The sequence below is a fragment of the Rhodamnia argentea genome, chromosome 4 (genome assembly GCF_020921035.1).
Source record: "Rhodamnia argentea isolate NSW1041297 chromosome 4, ASM2092103v1, whole genome shotgun sequence".
NCBI lineage: Eukaryota > Viridiplantae > Streptophyta > Magnoliopsida > Myrtales > Myrtaceae > Rhodamnia > Rhodamnia argentea.
In genome coordinates, this window is record NC_063153.1 from 12,132,105 (window position 1) to 12,155,023 (window position 22,919).

Below are 22,919 nucleotides of genomic sequence, written 5' to 3' on the forward strand. Positions count from 1 at the left end.
TTTATATAAATTCATACAAAATACTACCTCAAATACGTGTATAATACTTCATACTATACTTTGTGAAATTACCAAAATGCCCTTGCTTTGTGAAAAGATTAAATTACCCTTTTTGCATTGTTAGCAAAAAACAAGAAGCTTTGATGCGATGAAGACTTTTGTGGCATGTCATTTATGAGGGTTTTCTATCCCGATCAAGGCTTGTTCAAGAAGCCTTTGAAAATAATCTCTCTCTCCCTCTCTCTCTCTCGATTTTTTGCGCGCGCTCGAGAAGCAATCGCGCGTTTGAGCTCGTTCGAAGGGCGAATTGAGCTTTGCTTTCTCCTACACAACCATAAGATTCGGGGCTATTTGGATATGAGGGCTGATTGTCCAGAAAGTTAATGAAATTTCATGGATATGAGCAGAACGGAGGCTGGTCGGTGGAGACCCGATTCGTTCGGTGTCGATTCAAGTTTCGCCATTCGTCGTTCGTTACAATGCCACCGCGGGTTGTTATCACCAAGCCACACGCCACCGCCGAGCTCAAGCCGCCGACCGCCTTGCCGAGCCGAGAGGCCAAGAGGCCCGAGGATCGCCATTATTGCGCTCGAGTTATCGCTGCCGATTGTTCGTCGTCGCCGGCCGTTATTTGTGAGTTAACCCTTAATTTTTTATTAAGTAGTTAATTACATTATGGATAGATTAGTTTATGTTAATGGTTGGTTGGTTTAGTTAATGATGGTTGGGTTAAGTTAATTGACTATAGTTGGGTTAGTTGATTGCAATCGGGTTAGTCAAGCTATGATCGGTTAGTCAACCATGGTTAGTTAAAATAACCGTAGTTACTTTTTGTTAACCGTATTTACTTTAGTTAAGCGTAGTTACTTTTTATTAATCATAGTTACTTTTCGTTAACCATAGTTACTTTATGTTAATCATAGTTACTTTTTATTAACCATAGTTAGGTTAGTTAACCTTAATTGATAAGCTATCGGTTTGGACGATAAGCTATCAAGGTTTTAGACGATAAGTTAGCGAGATTTGGACGATAAGCTATCGAGATTTTGGCGATAAGCTATCGAGCTTTGGACGATAAGCTATCGAGGTTTTAGATGATAAGCTATCGAGATTTGGGGGATAAGCTATCAAAGTTTTGACAAAAAGCTATGGAGGTTTGGACGATAAGCTATCGATTTATTATTTTACTAATATGATTGTGTAGTTTTAATACTCATCCGTGATTGTTTGATGCTTGAATTGTGATATTGAAATTGGGAATAGCCATATAAATTGGCTTATGTAATAAATTGATTGACAACTTTCAAGGATGGTAATTGAATTGTGTGTAGGTGATCACGTGCAATTTATTTACCGCTTGTTTGATCACGGGCAATTTATTTATTGCATATTTGGCATGAAAGTTGTGATCAGTATTCTAGTTGTGAGCCTTGATTTGTGTATGGTTGAATGCTATGCTGAGTACTGTATAATATGTGAGTTAAGGTAGGGTAAGGCGACATGTGATTGATGGTTAACCGTTAAGTTGCACTCGATCATATGGTAGCTATAGCGTTGCGAGAGTCGCATGCTATTGATCTGTTATCAACATTGACATAAATGTCTAGACCGCCCTAAGCGAATCAGCGCCCTATTCAAACTTAGGCATTAACTCACAGAAATTTTAGATCTCACCCGTTGTTGTTAACCATTTTTCAAGCCTTTAGTTGTGGAAAGCTGGAAGTGGACGTTAATCACTTTTTGAGTTAGTACGGAGTAGCGTTAACCCTAATCTAAACCTATTATTTTTTTATGGTTGTAGGAAGTAGCCCCGAAGTAGAGCTTGTATATACGTATTTCCTAAGGTTAACGAGATAAATAAACAAAAGTGTTGTTTTGCTGATGTTGATTGATTTGACTATCTGTTGTACTATCACTACTATCGTTTAAATGTTGTTTGGGAAAATAGCACGTTCTGCATGCACTTAATCAAAAAAAAAAAATGAATGGGTCGGTGACGCATCCAAAGACGTCACAACTTAACGACTGTGTAGGGATGTTGATATGCCGAAGGGTGCGGGGCGTGACACTTATGGCAAGATATATTATGGATCATTGAGCAATCCTTCTGTTTTTATAAACTTATCTTTAATTATTTATTTCCTTCAACGTCCCTCGCTAACAATTAATAATCAAGTTTGGTATTTTGTTCATAAGTTATATTGATTGACCAACATTCTAAAAGATATTCTCGTGATTTTCCATAAGAGGAATCTTAATTGATTGGCAATTACCCTGTAGAGAATTTCCTTTATTAAAAGCTTGATTTATGGGTTCAAGGATTTGATTGTATTAGTGAACAAATCCTCTCAAATCTCTTATGTCTACAATCTAGACGACTACATAATCTTTGTCTAACAATCTATCAATGACTAGTTTGAAGATTATTACTCAATGTGGTTATATCCAAAAGAAAGTTTGAGTGACGATGAGTATATAAGGAACATAATGTTCAAAGAGAAGTAAGAGAAATCAAGAGTTCATTATCCGTATTGCAAGAGAGCTATATTTATTCTAAATTGTCTACTCGAGCTTATAAGTGAGATCTTTTAAGAGGTTAAATATAGAGTTCAATTGTATAGAGTGAGAAAGTTTTGGTAGAAATGCAATCGCTTCTGTTAAAGTGTTTGTGTCCAAGCCATCACATCTTTATGTGATCTCTCATTTGATTACTTAGTGAAATTTAGCTAGTAGGTTGTTAGTGTGGGAGAGTGAACGTATACTTTATTAAAAGCTAAACTACTATGATCTATTATGCATTGTCTTCTATTCTCTCACTTGCAGCTATTTACTATCCAATAGAAGCACTGCACAGTTCTGTTCTTTATATCCACTCCTATCAAACTTGGAATTGATTTGATTATGATCACCTATTTCTCCAAAATGAGTGTCAATTGCTTATGCAACAATGCCATAGCTTTCGGGAGAAGTACACTACAGGTGTATCAAGTTGTGTTTGACGCTCACTTTAGTGCCAAAATTTTCAAGACGATCACTTAAGTATTAATTTAAAAAAAAATGATTACTTAGCTGGCAACTTCAATTTGCTTGCCAAAAATCCTCCATGGCCTTTTTTTTTTATTGATGTTTGAGCAGACATGGCTCACCAAAAGTACATGTGGACTTCCACGTAAAATTAAACTTAAAAATTAACTAAAAATTTTAAAAAAATGAAATCAAATAGATTGAAAATAAGCTGAATTTTTTTTTAAAAGGTGGGTGGGGGCTACACTCCGACGAGGGTGTGGGATAGCTGCGAGGTTAGCCGAACCCCAGCCGGTGGCCAACAACCCTTGCTGACATCGGGCGGGGCCTGAATGGAACCCACTTTTTTTTTTTTAACTTTTAGCTTATTTTTATTCAATTTATTTTATTTTTTAAATTTTTTATCTTAGAAGTCTAAGTGGAAGTTCACGTGGCCAAAATTTTATGGAAAATATGCCATGCGAAACAATAAATTTAAACATAAAAACCATGCATTTTATTTGGCCGGAATTTTTTCGATTTGGCACTTAAGTGATCATTTTTCTTCGATTTTGGCACTTAAGTGTTCATTTGAAAAGTTTTTGCACTAAAGTGAGCGTCGTACACAACTTGTGACACTTGTAGTGTACTTCTCCCATGACTTCCCTTGCCAATTACTTTCTAAATTTCATACCTACTTGCCTCGCCGTGTTCCGTCAAGAATTCCTTGTCGCGAATTATCTAGTCGAGCACGCTTTTGCATGTGGTTGAATATATGAGAAACTTGGTTTCATTTTTCTTTAGCCGGAAAACAAGCTTTGCATTTTATGTCCTATCATATTCATTTGATGTGATTTTTTTATAAATTTGTTAATAATCCTCTTTTATACTACTCTCAATGCGAAAATATAAAACTTGCAATCATTGCTTTTTTTTTAGTTGTAAAAGAAATAAAATTAATAAACCTAATTCGGCCACACCAAAGAGCTTTCCAAATATATGTCTACTAAGCAGTCTTGCATTCCTCCAAAGTACTTTTGTATTACAATTTACTATGCAGTCTTTGCATTTCTCCAAAGCTTTTTAGGCCAAAGGTCAAGAAAAGTACATTAGAAGTGTCGTAATTTGTGTACGGCGTTCACTTAAGTGCCATGACTTTCAAAACGTTAGCTTTCCGACGTGCCACGTCATCTTTTCGGCAAGCCACGTCAGCTTTCCGATGTGCCACATCAGCTTTTCCGACGTCAAGTGAACGATTTTTTAAAGTTATGGCACTTAAGTTAACGTTTTGAAAATGGTCTCGATGCATTCAAGAAAATACTATGTGCTGATGGTCCGAGAGGCCTATACAGAGGATTTGGCATTTCAATTTTGGTATATGCACCTTCAAAATTTAAATGCAGATTGGTGGGCTTCTTATTCTGTGGCCAACAAGCTCATTTGGGGTGGTTTTGTCAGCAAAAGTGGTGACAAAAGCCAAAAACACAGCTACTCGTTTCGGTCTTGCTTTGGGGCTGAGTCGAGATCAATGCTGACGGTGGCCGTGCAGGGTCCGAGCGCAGCAATGGCAAGTGGGGTTTCTGCAATAATCACCATGCCATTGGACACAATCAAGACGAGATTGCAGGTGTTGGATGTAGAAGAAAATGGCAGAAGAAGAGCGCTCACTACTATGCAGGCTGTGAGCAATATGGCGAGGGAAGGTGGGCTTAGTGCTTATTACGGAGGGTTGGGACCAAGATGGGCTTTAGTGGCGATGATCACTACCTAAGAGTTCCTGAAGAGATACTACGCAACAACCATGATCACTAACTATGAGTTCCTAAGGAGATAATCTGCTAAAAACCAGGAATGCTTCAGTTCTTGATTGAAGCATTAAATTGAAGTAGAACAAAGGAAATTGTTATCAGATTTCTTTTTAGATAGATGTGCTCATATTGGCAACATTTGGTCCGCTTGAGAAAAAGGGGCTCACCGAATGTGAATCAATATTAACTTCTAGAGAATGAATGTGGAATTCGATCAATTTTAGCCCACTGGGATTTTATCTTTCTTTTTTTTTTTTTTTTTGGTAAAAGTAAGAATTATATTAACTTTAACCAAGGTGCAACTATACAAAAGTAAGGGAAACCCGACACTACAAAAAAGAGGTCTTGCACTCATGATGTCACTAAAGAATGTCACAACGAGTGCAAGAGTGTCATGGGCCCAAAAAAAAGGGGGTAAGGTCCTCGGAAAATAAAGTGAAAACTGGCCAAACAACCGGGGCCAACGGAAAAATATAAACTAAGCTACTGGGATGACCCTCTCAAGCATAGAAGATTGTCGGATCAATACCCCAACCGGCTTACATCCTTACGTTAGGAGGAGTGTCTTCCACATGCTTGAAGGTCAAAGCTTTGTCCTTAATAATCTTTCGCAGGTGCACCTTGACGGCTGGAATGAAGATAGCCCGGTTACGAAATAGAGCATGATTCCTCTCCCTCCATATAATATGGCAAAGAGCAGCAAAAGAAAAGCGGGCAATGGCTTGGTAGAATGTTCAACCACCGAGATGCTACATGGCCCAGCGTAAGTTGTCGCACCAACATCTATTCATCCGGGCGAGGTTACATTTAGCTGCCCAAAAAGAAGCCGGGGTACCCGTGTGTCGGCAGGCAAAATATAAATGATCCACGCTACCCGGTCCGCATCGACAACAGGCACGGGTAGCATTTGAGATACGATTATAGTTCAATAAGATCACCTGGGTGGGCAGGCGATTCAAAGTCATCAGCCAAAGATGGAATGAATGGCAAGGAGCGAGAGTCCGGTTCCAAATGAATGAGTGTGACGGCATAATCTGTGCAGTAGTCCGAATAGAATTCCGGGCCAAAGCAATAGAAAAGACACCGGAGGCATGGCCAAGCCACATAAATCGATCAGCACGGTTGTGATGAATAGTCGGGAGTTGCTCAAGCCAAGAATTGAAGGCACGTGTTATCTGCGGCGGATGATCTAAAGAGCTGAAGAAGTCTGCCACCTGGGCATTTCGGGGTATGCCCGATCCGCATATGTCCACATTCGAGAACAGTCTATTCGGGGGCCCTGCGGGATGCCAAGGATCGAACCAAAAGGATACATCGCGCCCATTACCAATTTTCCATCTAAATAGATGCTGGAAATCCGAGCGGAGAGCGAAGATTTTGCTCCAAGACCAGGAGCAAAAAGTTGGTTTAGTCGCTATCCAGAAGTTTTTATTTTTCAAGAACGTTGAGTGGATCCATCTGCACCAAAGGGACTCCTTGTCGGTGAATAGAATCCATATGTGTTTGCGCATAGCCACCCTATTGCAATCGCTAAGCCTACAAATGCCCGGTCCTCCCTCCTCCCTAGGTAGGCATATGTCATCCCAAGAAACTTTTGCTCTGCCTACACCCAATCTCGGCCCTTTCCAAAGAAATTATCTAAAGATCTGCTCAATGCGGGCTAACACCGACTTGGGGAGTAAGAACACACTCGCCCAATATACATGAATAGCATGGAGTACTGACCTAATAAGCTGCAGCCAACTAGCAAAGGACAACAAACGGTGAGTCCAAGACTGCGCTCTAGCTGTTATCCTATTCACCAAGGAGTTGCAATGCTCCTTCCCCGGTCTTGAAGAGATCACGGGAACTCCAAGGTACCGAAAGGGCAGTGTGCCCTCCCGAAAATCGAGAACATGATGAACCTGGGTACGGAGTTCCTTAGTCCCCCCGGAGAAATACATTTCACTCTTGTTCATATTAGGTTGTAGCCCCGCCCAAGTCGAAAATCTATCCAAGCCATCCTTAAGTAAGCATATAGAAGTCATATTTATCTCCGCAAAAAGGAGCACATCATCAGCAAAAAACAAGTGGGAGAACCGCACCGCTTTGCATCTCCAGAAAAATTTGAACCCCGACTGCATAGTCTAATGATTCAATATACCCGTGAATATCTCCATGACCAAAGTGAAGAGGTAGGGAGACATAGGGTCCCCTTGCCGAATCCCTCGTTTACTAAGAAAGAAATCGTGTAACTCCCCATTAATAGAGATCAAGAACTTCGGCATACGAACACAAGTCATGATCGGTTTCGTGAAGGTTGGAGGGAAACCGAATGAAGCAAGGGCCGATTCCATAAAGTCCCAATCAACCGTGTCATAGGATTTTTGGAAGTCCACCTTAATGGTACACTTGGGCAGGTATGGCTCATGATGGAAACCACATAATAATTCCTGAGCCAGGAAGATATTGTCGCTAATACGTCACCCCTTTATAAAGGCCCTCTAAGGAAAACTTACGAGGGAGTGTAAGATACTAGCCATCCTTTAGCCAAGATCTTTATAATGCATTTGTATATAGTGTTGCAACATGCAATCGGCCCGAAGTCACTCACAGAAGAGGCATTGGGAACTTTGGGAACAAGACACAAAATGGTAGTATTTATCTCCCTAAGCAGTTTTCCTTCCTCAAAAAAATCTTTAATAGTCAGCACTCTTGAAGGGCCAACTATCTCCCAAGACTTTTTGAAAAATTCTACATTGAATCCATCGGGACCCGGAGCCTTACCCGAGGGTAATGAAAACATAGTAAGCCGAATTTCGGATTTAGAAACAGGTCGAGATAAGGATCGTACTTGGTCTTTCACAAGGGTGCAACCAATTACAGCTCGCAAGTCCTATAGCGAAGGTCGAGAGGAGAAGACATTTGGCGTGCATAATCCTTCAAAATGAGAGACAAAGTGTTGCTGAATCAAGGTCGGATCCGTGACAAGTTGCCCCGACTCATCCACAAGCAAGAGTATTCTGTTCCGGAGGTGCCTACGATTGACCGAATGGTGAAAATACTTAGTGTTGAGGTCCCCTTCCTTGAGCTATTGAATACGTGATTTTTGTTTATAGAAGGCCTCCTGAAGCCGAAGCTCGGAGAATGCATGAAGTTGTTTTCTCTCCTGGGCAGCCAATACCTGGTTGAAAGGATCCAAAGCCCGAGTATCCCGGGTGTGACATCCCGTAATCCGGCTCGTTTTGAAGCCTTGAATAAATGAAAAGTCTTATGATGTATTTCAGTCGAATCTCACTCGGAATTGATCCCTCTCGAGCAAACTAACCAAATGGGAATGGCTAGCTAGGAAAATTAAGTACGTAGACCTAAGAACTTGATCCTGGACCGACTCTTTGACCATGAAAATTGTCGAGGGAATATTTTGGACCAATATAGGCCGATCCTAGAATAATTAAGGAATGATTTGGGTAATACCTTGCGCTTGGATCGGGGGTGATTCCGTTTGACCTTGTGTGGGTTCCAAACGTCCCCGAATTATTTTCTAACGATCGCGACCATCGGGACTAGTGATTGACCCTCGCAATTGAATGACAACCAAGGTCGCCGGGGCTCGAGTAATTCTTAAACGTAATTTTAATCACGGGTCGATACGCGTAACTCCTAAAAGCCGCCCGTTAGTTTGAGATACGCTGAAAATTCTATTGATCGAGATTGGTCGCGAATTGAGCTTGAGAATTTGACGTCGGACCTTCGGGGGTTTCAATAAATAAAATTTTGGACGTTTCCTCATCCTGTGTGAAATTCCTTCGCGGTTCGCCCCAAAGAGGTTCGGGAAAAGTAGATTTGGAATGGGTATGGGAAAGGACCCATTTGCCCTCGAAAAATACCCCATTTTTCACTTGGAACTAAGGGTATTTTGGTCATTTTCCCTTTTGGCCGAGATTGACTAGTCAATGAGGGGAGATAATTATTTTTTTTCTCTTGATTTTGTGGGCATAATTAATTATTATTAACCTATATTAATTATTGTATTGGCCCTCTTCTTCTTCATTATCCAAGAACCCTCTCTCTCTCTAGCTCACTTTCTCTCTACCTCACTCTCTCTCTCCCTCACTTGGCCGAACACCCTCTCTCTCACCCTCCATTGCCGAAAATTCTTCAAGCCTTCTTTGGTGTCACTTTGGAGCGCTTGGAGTCGCTAGATCGTCGCCGAGTCGCCGGCCGTGCAAGGATCGCCGGAATCGCCGATTGGTTCGGGCTTTTCCTCAACCGTTCAACGGACGTTTTGCGAGTTTTTGAGGTAGGATTGTTTCTAAACCTAAATTAGGTGGTTAGGTTGCTAAAAGACCATGAAATTGTGAATTTTTGATGAAGAAAATTGTTGGATTTGGGCTTGAGGAGGGGCTGGACGAAAATTGCAGATTTGAGGAGAAAGAAGGCTTGTTCTTGCAATGAATATTAAATGCAAGAGGATATTTGTTTGGTCAAAGTTTGACCATGGTTACTCTACCAACCCTAGTTACTTTTTGTTCAACTATGATTGCTTTATGCTACTTATTAATCATGGTTAGGTTAGTATTTGACTCTAGTTAATTTTGAACCATGGTTAGTTAATATATTAACTAGGGTTACTTTTATGTGACATAAAGTTGTTATGACATGGTACCAATTAAATGTGGCATTAGTATTATAAGTTTAGTACTATAGTAATATTATTTGCATGTTAGAAAATTATTATTGTTCGGCCGTGATAAATTTCCACGTTAGTATAATTTTAGTGGCGCGTGATTTATAAATTGCTACTTTAGCGTAATATGGTCGCATGACGTGGATTGGATACTATGGTAGTATTAATTGATTGGGTAGTCTGAATTAATATTTGGATTAGTGTGAATTAATCGGGTGATCCCGAATTATTAATTCTCTAACGTGAGTGAATCACGTGGTCCCGATCTATTCTGAGAAAATGAGAAGGGTCGTATCCAATCAAGTCGCCCGAGGCCAAAGTGAGCCGTATTCATCTAATTGTCTGAGACCGAGGAAATGTGAGGGTCATATTCAATCAAGTCGTCTGAGGCCAAAGTGAGCCGTATTCGTCTGATTGTCCGAGACCGAGAAAGCAAGAAAGTCGTGTTCAATTAAGTCGTCCGAGACCAAAGTGAGTCGTGTTCGACTAATTGTCCGAGACTTGATCCGGTCGTGTTCCTATGTGTCCGAGACCGAGATACGTGGGTCGTATTCCTATGTGTCTGAGACCCTAATATATATATAGCCGTGTTCCATAAAGGTCCGAGGCTCAATTTCATGAACTTATGATGGCGGTGGAGTAACATGGAATATTTTTGGAGTAACGTGGAATATTCTAGAGTGACGTGGATTATTTTTGAAGTAACGTGGAATATTACGGAGTGACGTGGAATATTTTTGGAGTAACGTGGAATATTCTGGAGTGACGTGGATTATTTTTGGAGTGACGTGGAATATTTTGGAGTGACGTGGAATATTTTTGGAGTAACGTGGAATATTCTAGAGTGACGTGGAATATTTTCGGAGTAACGTTGAATATTCTGGAGTAGCGTGGAACATTTTCGGAGTAACGTAGAAATTTTCGAAGTAATGTGGATATTTATATTATGGCCGGATGTGTTAAAAACGGGCCCCGGAGTACGTAGAATATTTTATTGTCGGACTAAGGCGTGGAACGCCGAGACGGGAGTAACGTAGACTATTTGAGAAGGTGTGAGAATTTTCGGAGAAAGAATGGAATTTTCTGGAATTTAATTTGGGAATTTTTAGGTAAGAAAGAAAGAGTTGTTGGAAATTGTTGCTCGCCTAGATTGTGTCTAGAGGCACTAGCAGCTTGATCTAGGGTTAGAGATTTTCCTACTGAGATTTTATCTCACCCCGTCGTGGGTTCGTTGTTTTTTCGGACCTTTTGTCTCAGCCATGAATGACCCGCCTCAAAGGTTCGGGATCCCGCGGGACATGGAAACCGTGGTGACAGAGTACCCAATAGGAGAGGACAAGGTGTATTATAGGCACGTGACTACGATATTGGTGGATACCGGAGAGCCTTTTTGGAAGACTCATACGTACGTGGCGTGGACGTACCGCCACGGGGATTTGCTAGTGGGACCATTGACAGGCTTCGACATCTCCTATGACGGTGTTGCGGAGTGGGACCCTACTAGTACTCCCCTTTCGGACGGTGTAGTGGTTCACCCGGACGCTGGTCCCGATGACGTGGAGCCTAGCCCGGAAGTCGTGGCGCTTGAAGAGGATGGGGACGTTGTGGAGCCTTCCGATGCGGAGCAGCCTCCAGAGTAGGATGAGGTTTAGGATAGTCGGCCTCTCAGTTTTTGTGGAGTGTTGTATTTTAGTAGTGTAGCGGGCTTCGACCACGTGTCTTTTGTTATAGGTGGTCACGGGCTTGTACGGTGGCCCCCGAAGCCTTAGGTTTGACAGTTTGTAACAACTATGTTTATATGTACATATGTGTGTTTTACCATCCCAAGTTATCGTAGTGTTATTGGTTTTCTATACGGAGATTTTGTTGCTTCCGCATGTGTTGTTTAATTTTGTTGGCCCGAGGATCCTGGAGAACCGTACGCAAGCGAGGCCAGGTGGGATGTCGATGGCACGCGGGGTTCGGGTCGTGACACTGGGTACTTGAAAGTGCAGCTCTAGCATTGGCCGTGCGTCTTGAGATATCGGAAAAAGCATCCATGTTGAGCCGCTTGAGCCGGATTTTGAGCAGCTTGAGTTTCCGAGTAAGGATAAACATGGGAGACTCATGTACCCGAGTATTCTACACCCGAGTAACCACTTCCAAGAAGGAGGGATAAGACATCCAAAAGTTGAAAATTTTGAAGGGTCTTCTACAAGCCACGAGAGACGTAATCTTAATAATAACGGGAGAGTGGTCCGAGACCCCAAAAGCCAAAAAGGAAGCCTCCGAATAAGAGAATTCATTGCACCACCGAGCATTGATAAGAGCCCGATCGATCTTCCTTAGATTTCGAGCATGATCCGAAGAGTTAGACCATGTAAATCTGTGCTCGACATATTAAAGGTCTACCAATCCTGTGACGCCCGGGAAATTTGAACTATGTAATTTGCCCGAATTCAATAAAAATGAAGAAAATTGAATTTTAATCGGTGCAAATTTTGGATCGCAAGGACGAAAGTGACGAATTTTGGACGATTCCTGAAATGTCGTTCGATTTCGATTGGGTCTCAAAATCATGGTCGCCGCGACTTAGGATTTCTAATCCTCACGCCTAAGACTTTCCGGACCGAGCCTAGCCCGTGAAAATCCAAATTTCATTCCCAATCGGTTGACCCAAAAATCTGATCGGTCCTGATTTGTCAAATTACGAAACCGCCCTTGGATATTATACATATGAGACAAAATAATTTATGTGGATGAGACCCGTGGGCCCCACCCCAATCAAATTTGGTCAAATCCTTCAGCAGCCCACGCGACTTCTCTCTCTCTCTCTCTCTCTCTCTCTCTCTCGTGAGACTTCCCTTCCCCCTCCCCTACACTCGCATGAACCAGCCCCCACTGTGCACCCCATCTCCTTCCATGCACCGTTTTTGCGCCACCACCACCTTCAACCACCTTCATCCAACCACCACCTCAGCCCCACACCGTCCCACCTCTGTCCGGCCGCCGTTCGCTCATGCGAAACCCCCCAAACCAGCCCCGGCGAACTCCCGCTCTGTTTCAGCCTCGGTGGGCTATTCGGGCTCCGACCACCCTTGCAACCGCCTTCGACCACCACCCACCACCACAGCACCTTCCCCTTGACCTCCGGGCTTTGTCCCACCACCAAGCACCGCCGGAAACCGTCGCGAACATCCTAAGTCGGACCCGAAGCTTGTCTCGCCTGTTTCGCGCCGGATTGTTGTTCCGCCATCCTCCGTCGCGTTTGAGCCGCACCCACCGCCCGCCGACCACCCTAGGACGTCGCCCTCGACCCCTTGGCGTCCCCCAGAGCCGCCGGCAACCGATCACCCCCCATAGAGCTCGGATTGAGCCCAAGATCGCCCTCCCCTGTTCTGCCCGAAGTTGCCCTGTTTTGCGCCCGATTTTGCCCATCGGTGGTTCAGCCGCCTCCGGCCGTCCGTCGCCACCATCGACGCCACCAATAACTTCCCCGGAGACCCCCAACCGTGGCCCCACCTTTCCCCCAGACTGTGGACACCCGAGACCACCCAAAATAGCCCCCAAAGTCACCGTTCTGCTCTCTGTTTTTCCTGTGCCACCACTGTTCACTACCGGCCGCCACCCCCGAGGCCCGTGCTGCTATCTCGAGGTGTCACCAAGTCTTTGGGCCGCCTTTGACCAAGTTGGAAGCCCGAAGCTCGGGTTGGATCGCGGGTCGCCAATAATCACCGCGGGCCGAGCCGAGTTCGTGTCGCCGCCGCTCGAGTTGAGACCACCCGAGCTATATTTAATTGTGAGTTAGCCCCTAACTATTGGTTAGGATGCTAATTGCGTTCGGATTAGTTTAATTAGCTAATTATGGTGTTTAGGTAGATTAATTACTGTCGGGTTAGATAGAAACATGGTTTAGGCTAAATGACCGTAATAAGTTGAGATTAGTCAATTAACTAGGTTGTCTGTAACTAATTGGTACGTAGAATTGTTTGATCTAATTGATTGCATTGATTGATCGCAAGCGAGCGATAGGTCAGAGATGAGTGCACAATTGGAAATAGAAATTGGAATTAATAATTGATTGGCTGCAATTGATTAATTGAATTATTGAATTGTTGGTCGTGAGTGCCAATTTGGCTATTGATTGCCGTGGGGGTTCGATTAGAAGTTAATCGTCCCAAATTGCTTGGTCTGTCGATCGATATAAATTGCACATTCATGTAACCACGTATGAGATAAAATTGCATGTTTTTGCATGAAAACGGCCTTGGGCCAAGCATTTGAACAAGCGAGTATGAGCATTCGACCTAAATCCAAGAAATGAACTGGCTGGTTATCGAAGTGCCTAAGTGGTCACATAATGGGATAATTCCGACAATCATTGTCTTACGGTCAATCGATCCCGGCAATCATTGTCTTACGGTTGCTGGATGCGCGTAGTCATTGTCTTCCGGTCGTACGTTTGCCGGTCGTAGCTTGTGATGGGCCGAAGCCTTTTAAGGATTCCTGTTAGCTCCGTGTCGTGTCGACAATCATTGTCTTCTGATTGGTCGAGCGGAGTCACATGCACTATCAGAAGTCGTCGCCGAAAGTAAGGGATGATGTCTCGGTCCCGCTAAGAGCACCAATTAACTAGTGTGCTAGCACTAACCGACTAGTGTGTGGGACCTACGGGTCGGATCCGTTAATAAATGGACTACGTGTGGTATCCTATGCATGCAAGTGCTGTGATGCTTTGCAATGGGCTGAATTGATTTGATTAGTTGATTGTTGAGTCGAGTCCGCATTGTATTACGTGTGGCCCGGAGGGTAACTTGCATGTGGTTGAAATATCTGTTCTGTGCTGATGTTATTGCTTTTTAGGGTGTACGAGCGAATCAACGTCCTAACCGGGCTTAGGCGTTGGCTCACCGAGATTAATTTCTCACCCCGTCGTGGTTAACAATTTTCGGGCAATGATGGAGCCCATGGACATTAAACCTGGAGGAGTGTGGTAGGATTTTTGGAAGTAGACGAGGGATTAACCTTACCCGACCTCATGTCTTTTTGAGGTCCTAGTGAGCCGTCCCGAAGTATGGAGTTGTATATATTTACTGTAATTCAGTATGGTTAAAATTCGTCTGCTCTGGTTGTTTAATGAAATTGTTTTTGTGAATTGACGGTATTGAGTTTCCTACTATTCTATCCCGTTGTTATTGATTGTCTAGGAGAATTGCACGTTCCGCATACATCGTAATTTCATAGGTCGATAGCTACCCGGAACGCTATCATTCATGACCCGAGGCAAATAAGGTAGGGATGTCGCGAGCTTGAGAGTCGGGGCGTAACAAATCCAGCTTGAGTAATACACTCGCCAAATTCATTGAAAGATGGAAGCCGGACATTTAAACCGCCGACTCTATCCAATGGGTTTTTAATGGCATTGAAATCACTTGCAACAAGCCACGGAGAGGATGCAAAAGTGGAGCTAGTCGGGAGCAGATCAACCCAAAGTGGCCGCCTAGACACGAAAGTGTGTTCAGCATAAATAACAAAGAGAAAACATGCATTGTTGATGTCCAATAGACGTAAGTGTCCATAGATAAACCGAGCTGATGAAGTCGAGACAACAAAATCTGCACGAAAAGGGTTCCATCCTACCCATATTCTCCCTCTAGGGGAGTGTTCATAATTCGCAGCCCATTTCCAATTGGGTACCAAGCTCCTACTCAAGGTAACAAATAGACACAACGATGCCTTGGTCTCAATAATGCCAATGCAACAGAGGTTGTTGGCACAAATCAAATTGCGGATTTTCGCTTGTTTCAACGGGTCTGCTAGTCCCCTAATATTCCAAACTCCTATAGACATATATACAAGGAAGATGAGAGAGTTACCATTTCTTCTTGCTGCCCCACTTCTTTTTTTTCAAAGTTAATTTGGCCATCTTAGTCGGGGTGGAGTTGCTATCGGGGCTGAAATCCGATGAAGTGTTTGCTGCAAGGTTGAAAAACTTTTGGTTGCTTTACCGAAAGCGTCTACGCCTCAATGAGGACATCACCCGTCTTTTGCGTAATTGGGGGGACTCGTAGGACTTCCTCCTCATCCTCACTCCCAATAAGACTAGCCTCCTCATTTGCATCAACTTCCGAGTTAGATGAAGCCGGTGGGACTAATCGTGTAGCCTGGGGCTGCTCAAGGGGGACATTCAGCAAAGGCGCAAGTTCGGCCGAAGGCCTAGGAACCGAGGTTGCAGCATCTTCCCGTGGCCTAACATCCAAGGACTGGCCAACTTCGGAAGTATGCATGGCATCCCCTTGGAATACGGGATGCCCCTTTTTTTTCACCATTTTCCTCCACTGCTCCACTGGTTGAGATGGCTTAGAAGTTGCAAGATCGGTCCGTTGGGTAGGAGGGGCCACGTCACATTCGAAAGGGACCACTTCATCAACGTGAGGAGTCCGTACAGGTTCGGGGGGAACAACAGCCAAGGGACACTGGTGCCCAAAAGTTTCGCAAGTAGCACATGATCAAGGCTTCCATTCATAGTCAAACTTTATGATACGAAACTCACTAGTCAACAACACCTCCACAGACTCTTTAAGATGTTGATTGGCCTTTATCTCCACACAAACCCAAGCGTAAGAGATCATCTGCGTACACTCTATCCTTTGATTAACATACAACGGCTTGCCAATCACACTAGCCGGAGAACTAATACTAGGGGCAAACCATAGAGCGAATGGAATATTTCTCAATCGGATCCGGACCGGCACAGAATCATGATCATCACGCTTAAGTTCTAAGAGGGGGTGCCATTGTTGGAGAAAGAGCGGCGCACGTGCAACCATTGTCGGGCCACTATCAAGGATTTTACACCGAAATACCGGATCCGATATGTGGAAACAAACCATCCTCATTGACCATAACTTCCAAGAGATGAGATCCCCAATACTCCTTAGTAACCAATTCAACAAGTTTAAATGGGAGGCGTTTGCCAACCAAGTAACCCACCAAGCATTCACTCCATTTCGGATCCGTAGCCTCCAGAATTTCATCCGTCAAAGTGGCCACAATTCTATTTTCAAACTGTGAAGGGGGTATATAGGTTAGAGCATACCCTTTAGTTGCCGCTTTCGCAACAGCAGCCCACGATCGTTGCATCGGACTCGCAGCTTGGCCTTGGGATTTTATCTTTTGGTTGCCCCTGTTTATCATAACTCATAATATGTAACAATGCTAATGCAGATCAATAAGGTACCAATGCCTAAAGAGTGGAGTAGTCACGCTGCTAAAATGTTCATTATTCAAGCAGATGGTTGGAGGTGGCCCAAAACAAAAAAATGCACATAGGTTGGAAAAAGGAATATACAAAGGGGGCAAAACCCCAGGGGCTAAACTAGATTTTATTTATTTTTTTCTATTCTACAATTTACATGACAAAAGAGCTACGGAGCTACTTGTTTGTCAGCATACTACAAGTAGCATTTATCTATGAACATCATAATATTGATGTTCGCATACGTTGTAAATTAAGTCGAGTCACAATCATTGCGGTGGAATTCTAATTGTCGGATTCGTGCAATATGTGCCCGTACTTTTTCTATAGAGAAAAAACGTAAATAACACTGCAAAAGGAGACAAGAAGAATGATACACCGGAAGGAAAACCCAAAGTGGGAAAAATCGGGGGACACTGGTCTAGGAACTACTCCACTATAATTAATGGATTACAACCGACACTCTAACGATGTCTCTCTCATAATAAATCCTCACAATTACCACAAAGCACATTCTCACTTGATGAACTCTCAAGATCTCTCATGTTTACACATTGTTGAAGACCCTTGTGATCTCCATAGAGCATTTTCTCTTACACACGGAATAGTGGCAAACCTCCAACCAAATTAGAATCCTCCCTAATTGATTTCCCAATCACTAGTCGATTAGAAATCTCCTTGATTGATTGGAATTCCTCTAATTTGGGCAATCACCGGAATTGATTCAATCCCAGTATTCTTCCTTTTCAGCATCATACCATAATAGGACTCCTTCCTCTTATGTATTCATAATGAGTGATTATCGGGATCTTCCAAATCAAATCTCGAATATGTTAAGCGGCTCCCAACATCATATTATATTTGTTTCGAGCTCATCATGTTTGGTAGTTATGTGTCAACGTGAATTTAATGGGGATCTAAGAGAGTCTATTTGCTTCAAATAAGAAATTCCATTTTCCCAATTTTCGTGTTCTTTTTTTTTTTTTTTTTTTTGGTCGAAATAACATTTCATTCACTAACTTGCATATGACTTCTTTATACCAAAATCACGGTCGATCACCGAATCTATCTTCAATAATAAGCATCTGATGCTACAACTTTGCCTTTTGACGATGCGCGCCTATGTTTAGCATCCCCAACACCATCACCAAGCAGAGTAAAAAGGTTGAATGATCGTAGATTTAGCACTTGTGAGAGCAAAACATTCACGAAATTCTTTCGATTTTCTTCAAAAGCGAACTTGTTCACTATCGAAACTCAAGAAAAGCGAAGCTTCGAAAATTTAAACATAAAAACCACAAATCTAAATTAAATGAGGATAGAAATCTTCTCGAAAAGAGAAAGAGAAACTTTCATATCCAGACTAAATCGAAAGAGAAAAGCTTCCAAATGGGGGAGAAAAATAAGAAAATGAAATAGAAATCAAAGAAGAAGGGTAGGGAGGGAGAGACGGGGACAATACCCTCTCTCTCCCGCGTGGACAAAGTGTCGGGGAAAGCGAAGGAGGCGGCGGTGGCCGCTGGGAGAAAAAAAAAACCCTAGGGAAGGTTTGACAGGGACCTAGTTTTCATGTGCAAGAGAATCCAAAGAAGTAAGGTAAGTAAACAGTGGGGAAGGTGGGCTAGTGGAGGAAATTGGTCGTCGGACTAAATTATGTGCACTTCAGTTGTTTCTGAAATTAAAAAAAAAAAAATGCCTGCAAGGAAGTGGAATTAAAATACTCGTAAGAATCGAAAAGAAGTCATCCAAAAATCATACAATTAAATCAAGATTATGGAAAATATGTTATCGATACATCATCAAAACCGAATAGATAATTGAAAAAGTTGGGGGCCACTTGAAATCAGACAAAAGAGGGAAGATGGGGAATTTCACCCCCAGTTTTACTGGCCTCACCAATAAAGAAAAATACTCAATCCAGTAATGCAAAATTTATGGATGACTGGTTCAAAATGAGTAGGTTCAAGTCCACAAAATCGGAACCTTCTCTGTCGAGTTGGTTCCCAATTTTTGAAATCGAGACAGAACTTGTTGATTTTAAAACTAGCCTTTAACATAATCCTACTCCAATGAATGGCTAATGAAATCATCCCTATCATTAACAAATGAATCATGGGACATACAACAACACCAAAGAATTTGCAATCTCCTCCCATTGATTATTCATGTCTCATATGCAAAGTACATTATACAACAGTCTGTTAGGAATGTTGGGGTTATCCCACATTAATTGTGAAAGAGGCTTGCGATTGATTAATAAGTGTTAGAGAAAGGCTCATCCTTTGAGCTAATTTTTGAAATGAGAGAGACCCAAGATCACCTAACACATGCATCAGAACTCGGGTTATCAACAAGTCTGGACTCAACAGCCACGGGAGAGATACGAGTTGTTGCGACTCCAATCCAAGGCCCAATATGTGAGGGGAGATAATCAGCACTCTTTGACATAACGTCACATCTTGCCACAATTGTAACCAGGAGTCCAATTAATTACATTTACTATGGAATTTGCTATTTTAATCGAGAATAATTTTTAATATGCCTTTTCTCTATAGTTTTGGAACTCCTCCCGTGAAGAGACGCTATTATTTTTTATTTATTTTTTTGCTTTAAAATTTTTAAAATGGAAAGAAAATAGAACCAGGGGCAGCAGCAGAATCACAATTGCCAAAAACCCCAAATTTCTGTGGACCATTCAGGCCCCCATAACTTATTATGGACTATTCTATGGACTGTCAAACCGGGGGCCATTTCAACCCTTTGAATGTACATGTTTTTCTAGGATTTCGCGGGAGAGGGAGAGAGAAAAGATTCAAATGTTACATCTATAAAATATAACATGAAAGAGTATGTAAGATGGCTCGATTTATGGAACACGAGAGACTACCAAAATCTTAATTTCACTATTTATGATCATCTACTAACTCATGATTATTACCTGTGAATGTATTTTAAAATGCCCTCTCAAGCTGGAGCATCCAGCTTGCATATGACATGCGTAAGCGCCTTAGTTATTTGCCCGAAGAAATTGGGGGACTGGCGATGCTTAATCAATTCTCATAGACGGACTGTTCTGGTTTTGAAAAACCTTGCAGTCCTGATGGGGGATTTGACATCATTGATAGGGTTGGACTTATCACATACAGGAATAAACCGACTCCCATACTCTACCAAAGGGCTAGCAAATTAAGTTGGAGTCTCCCATTCTAAGGACATTAAGCAACTTCACAACGCCATTGGAAAGTTAAAAACATCTCGTGTATTTGTTTTATCAAATTACAGAATAGGTCAGCTATTCAATCTCTGGAAGTTGACCAACAATATTGGCATGTTGAAGAATCCCTTGGGAGCCGAATCTGGAAAGGCGTGAGAAAATAAAAAGTGACAATCTTATTGAAATACGAAAATTATCATCATTAAGAATCCTAAAGTTAGGGCGGATTGGTACTTGGGGAATTCCAAGGGAAATTAACATGCTCCATCACCTGCAAACTCTACACGTAAGTCGTCGTCACAAGATTGGAGTAGCCAGAGGTTCCCACAAATCTGACCTATCTACGTCTTTGATCATTATCGCTACTCTCAGTTTCCTTACTTGTCCAACATTAGTAATTCTTGTGAATTGCGGCTAAGTGGTTGCTCTGATATCAGACACACATCGAACCAAAGTGCAGATTGCAACTTAGGTCGTATTGGGAGATTATCGAAACTAAATGTGTTGAAATTGAATCTTCAAAACATCACTGCACTGCCTCCGGAGTGGGCTTCTCTTTCCAATCTAAAGGAGCTCACTTTGTCTGAGCTAGACCTACGACCCCTTGTGCAGCTTCTGTCTTCTCTTTTGCACTTGCAGTTACATTTCCCTAGCATCAGCTTAGCAGGGTTACCCTGCTCCTATTTAAGATTCAGAACATCGACAGGTTTAGTGCTCTATCTCTGTGGAGTGCGAGACATTCCACTTGATGGACTTCCCCGACTGGGGAAGTTAACTGTTGATTCTTGTGAAGTGCTCGAGAGATTATCCATTCCATCGGGTTTGAGGAAGCTACGACAAGCACACTTGTCTGGTTGTCCAGCGCTCGTGAAGATCCGATTTCCAGGAGCATTGGATCTTTGGGGAGCCTGCGCATTGCCACCTGTCGATCTCTGGAGAGGTTACGGGAACATCTAGGCTTCAGCACTACGGGAAAATCAAGGTGCACGACGAATTGCAGTCTTCTTGTGAGTTGGAAAATTAAGCGGGACTAATATCCCTTCTGTCAAGCAACTTGAGGAAGCTGAGACGTTTCGCTGCTTTAAGTTGCCCAAGGGTACTTGAAAATTCTAGTTGTCGGCGATTCAGAAGCACTGATAGAACTTTATGCTTACGACTGCGAATCTCTGGGAAGACTAGGTGGATCATTAACCTTGAAGATCCTGGAGTATATTCACATCGAAGGGTGTGATGAACTGACTCGTGTGGAGGGCCGTGACAAGCTACCATTGGTGAAATTCTTGAGACAGATTGCAGAAAAACATGCCTTGACACGTGCCTGATCGTAAAGGATACCGGTTGGATTGACCATTAGAAATCACCCACAGATGGAGATTAAATCAGATTGATCCTTTAGATTAGTATCAAATGACAGTGATCAAAAGATCATTTAATGTACACTGAAGACATTCCCTTCCATGACACAAAATATATGTCAAAATACTCTTCTCTTCAAGGTTAATAATTGATATTCGGGAGCATTTCAAATAAAGGTCTAAAGTGCTCTTAATTTCTGAAATAAGGGTTTAAAGTTGACCTTATTTCAAAAAATGACCTGAAATGCCCTCATTGTATCAAATAAGGGCCTCACCTCACCGGTCGGCCGGCCGATCAAGAGCATTTTTGTTAAAATACAATTTTAACCTAATTTTTAGTTAAATTAAAAATAAATAACTCAAATTTAAAAAACAAAATAAAGCGTATAGGCAGGAGGGGGAGGTCACCGCCCACTGGCTAGCGAACCCTCGCCGAGAGGTCTGGGGGAGGCCGCGACCCTCTGCCGGACTGGGGCGGTGGTCGTGACCCTAGCCAAGGGCGGCGACCCTCGCCCAGAGAAGTGATAAAAATGTGCTCTCTTCTCTTCTCCTCTTCTTCCCTTGCACGCTCTAATTCCAACAAACGATGATCAGCTCTGTTTCGTTTCCATGGGAACTGAGAGAAAAAATAACAAGTATGAGGAGAGAAAAATAGAGAGGCAGAGACAGGGCACGGTCATTCAATCCTCAAATTCAATTGTGCATTAATGGGCACCGGTGGATATTGGTGAGGGGGCATTCAATGTGAGAACCAAATCAACCAATCCCAATAAAGCTCTCTCTCTGTACAGGTCAAGCTCTCTCTCTTCTCTGTACAGGTCAAGCTCTGTGTGGTTCATTGAAGCACGCGCACAGCGATAGAGTAATGCAGTTACGCAGTTGCAGTTGGCGCATTATATGAAGGCTCAGAGACGCTTTGGGAAGTGTTGTTAGTGCCCGACAAGCTCACGAGAGAGAGAGAGAGAGAGAGGGGTTCCGTTTGGTGGGTTTCCTTACGTATATTGCTTCCAGAATTGTTAGAGAGAGAGAGAGGGGTTCCGTTTGGTGGGTTTCCTTACGTATATTGCTTCCAGAATTGTTAGATTAGTATCTCCCTAGCTTGATTTTTTTTTTTTTTTTTTTGGGTTGCATCCTGAATTCTAGCTTCATTTCACTGTCCTGGCTGTCCAGATTCTCCTAAGTCAACTAGGGATCTCTCTATTCGACCAAACAAAAAAAACTAGGGATCTATTTTTTGGACCAAAAAAAAAAAAATAGGGATCTCTTATGAAGGGTAATCCTGCTATTCTGATGAACTCTTTCCCTATAAAAATACTGTGGTTAAGACATCCGGTAATAAGTTTGTTTCTCCTATAATTTCTCCGGCTTAGTTTTCAGGGAGAATTTACCAAAAGCGAAAAAAATCATAGCCTGTTACACTTGTACCAATTTAATTTTTAACCCTTTAATTTAGTCCTAAACATTTTGATAATTTGCCAATTGAATCATTCTCGTCAATTTTTATCGGAAATTACTGATGTGAATGCTAAGCGCCCTACGTGGCATATTCGATGCTGACATTGACGAATTTTGTAATTTTTTGTAGAAAATATTTTTTTATTATTTTTTTTCATTGTGCCAACGAGGGCCGATG

The 22,919-nt window shown here is 42.5% G+C and overlaps 1 long non-coding RNA gene and 1 pseudogene across 1 annotated transcript; both read left to right on the forward strand.

The window, feature by feature from the left end:
* The first annotated feature begins 4,290 nt into the window (after window positions 1–4,290).
* LOC115746719 lies at window positions 4,291–4,925 on the forward strand (annotated as a pseudogene).
* Window positions 4,926–6,944: 2,019 nt separating this feature from the next.
* Window positions 6,945–20,805, forward strand: LOC125314732. The gene is made up of 3 exons (XR_007198153.1): window positions 6,945–7,020; window positions 15,899–15,901; window positions 20,794–20,805. It is a non-coding gene; the product is annotated as an uncharacterized LOC125314732 (long non-coding RNA).
* The last annotated feature ends 2,114 nt before the right edge of the window (window positions 20,806–22,919 follow it).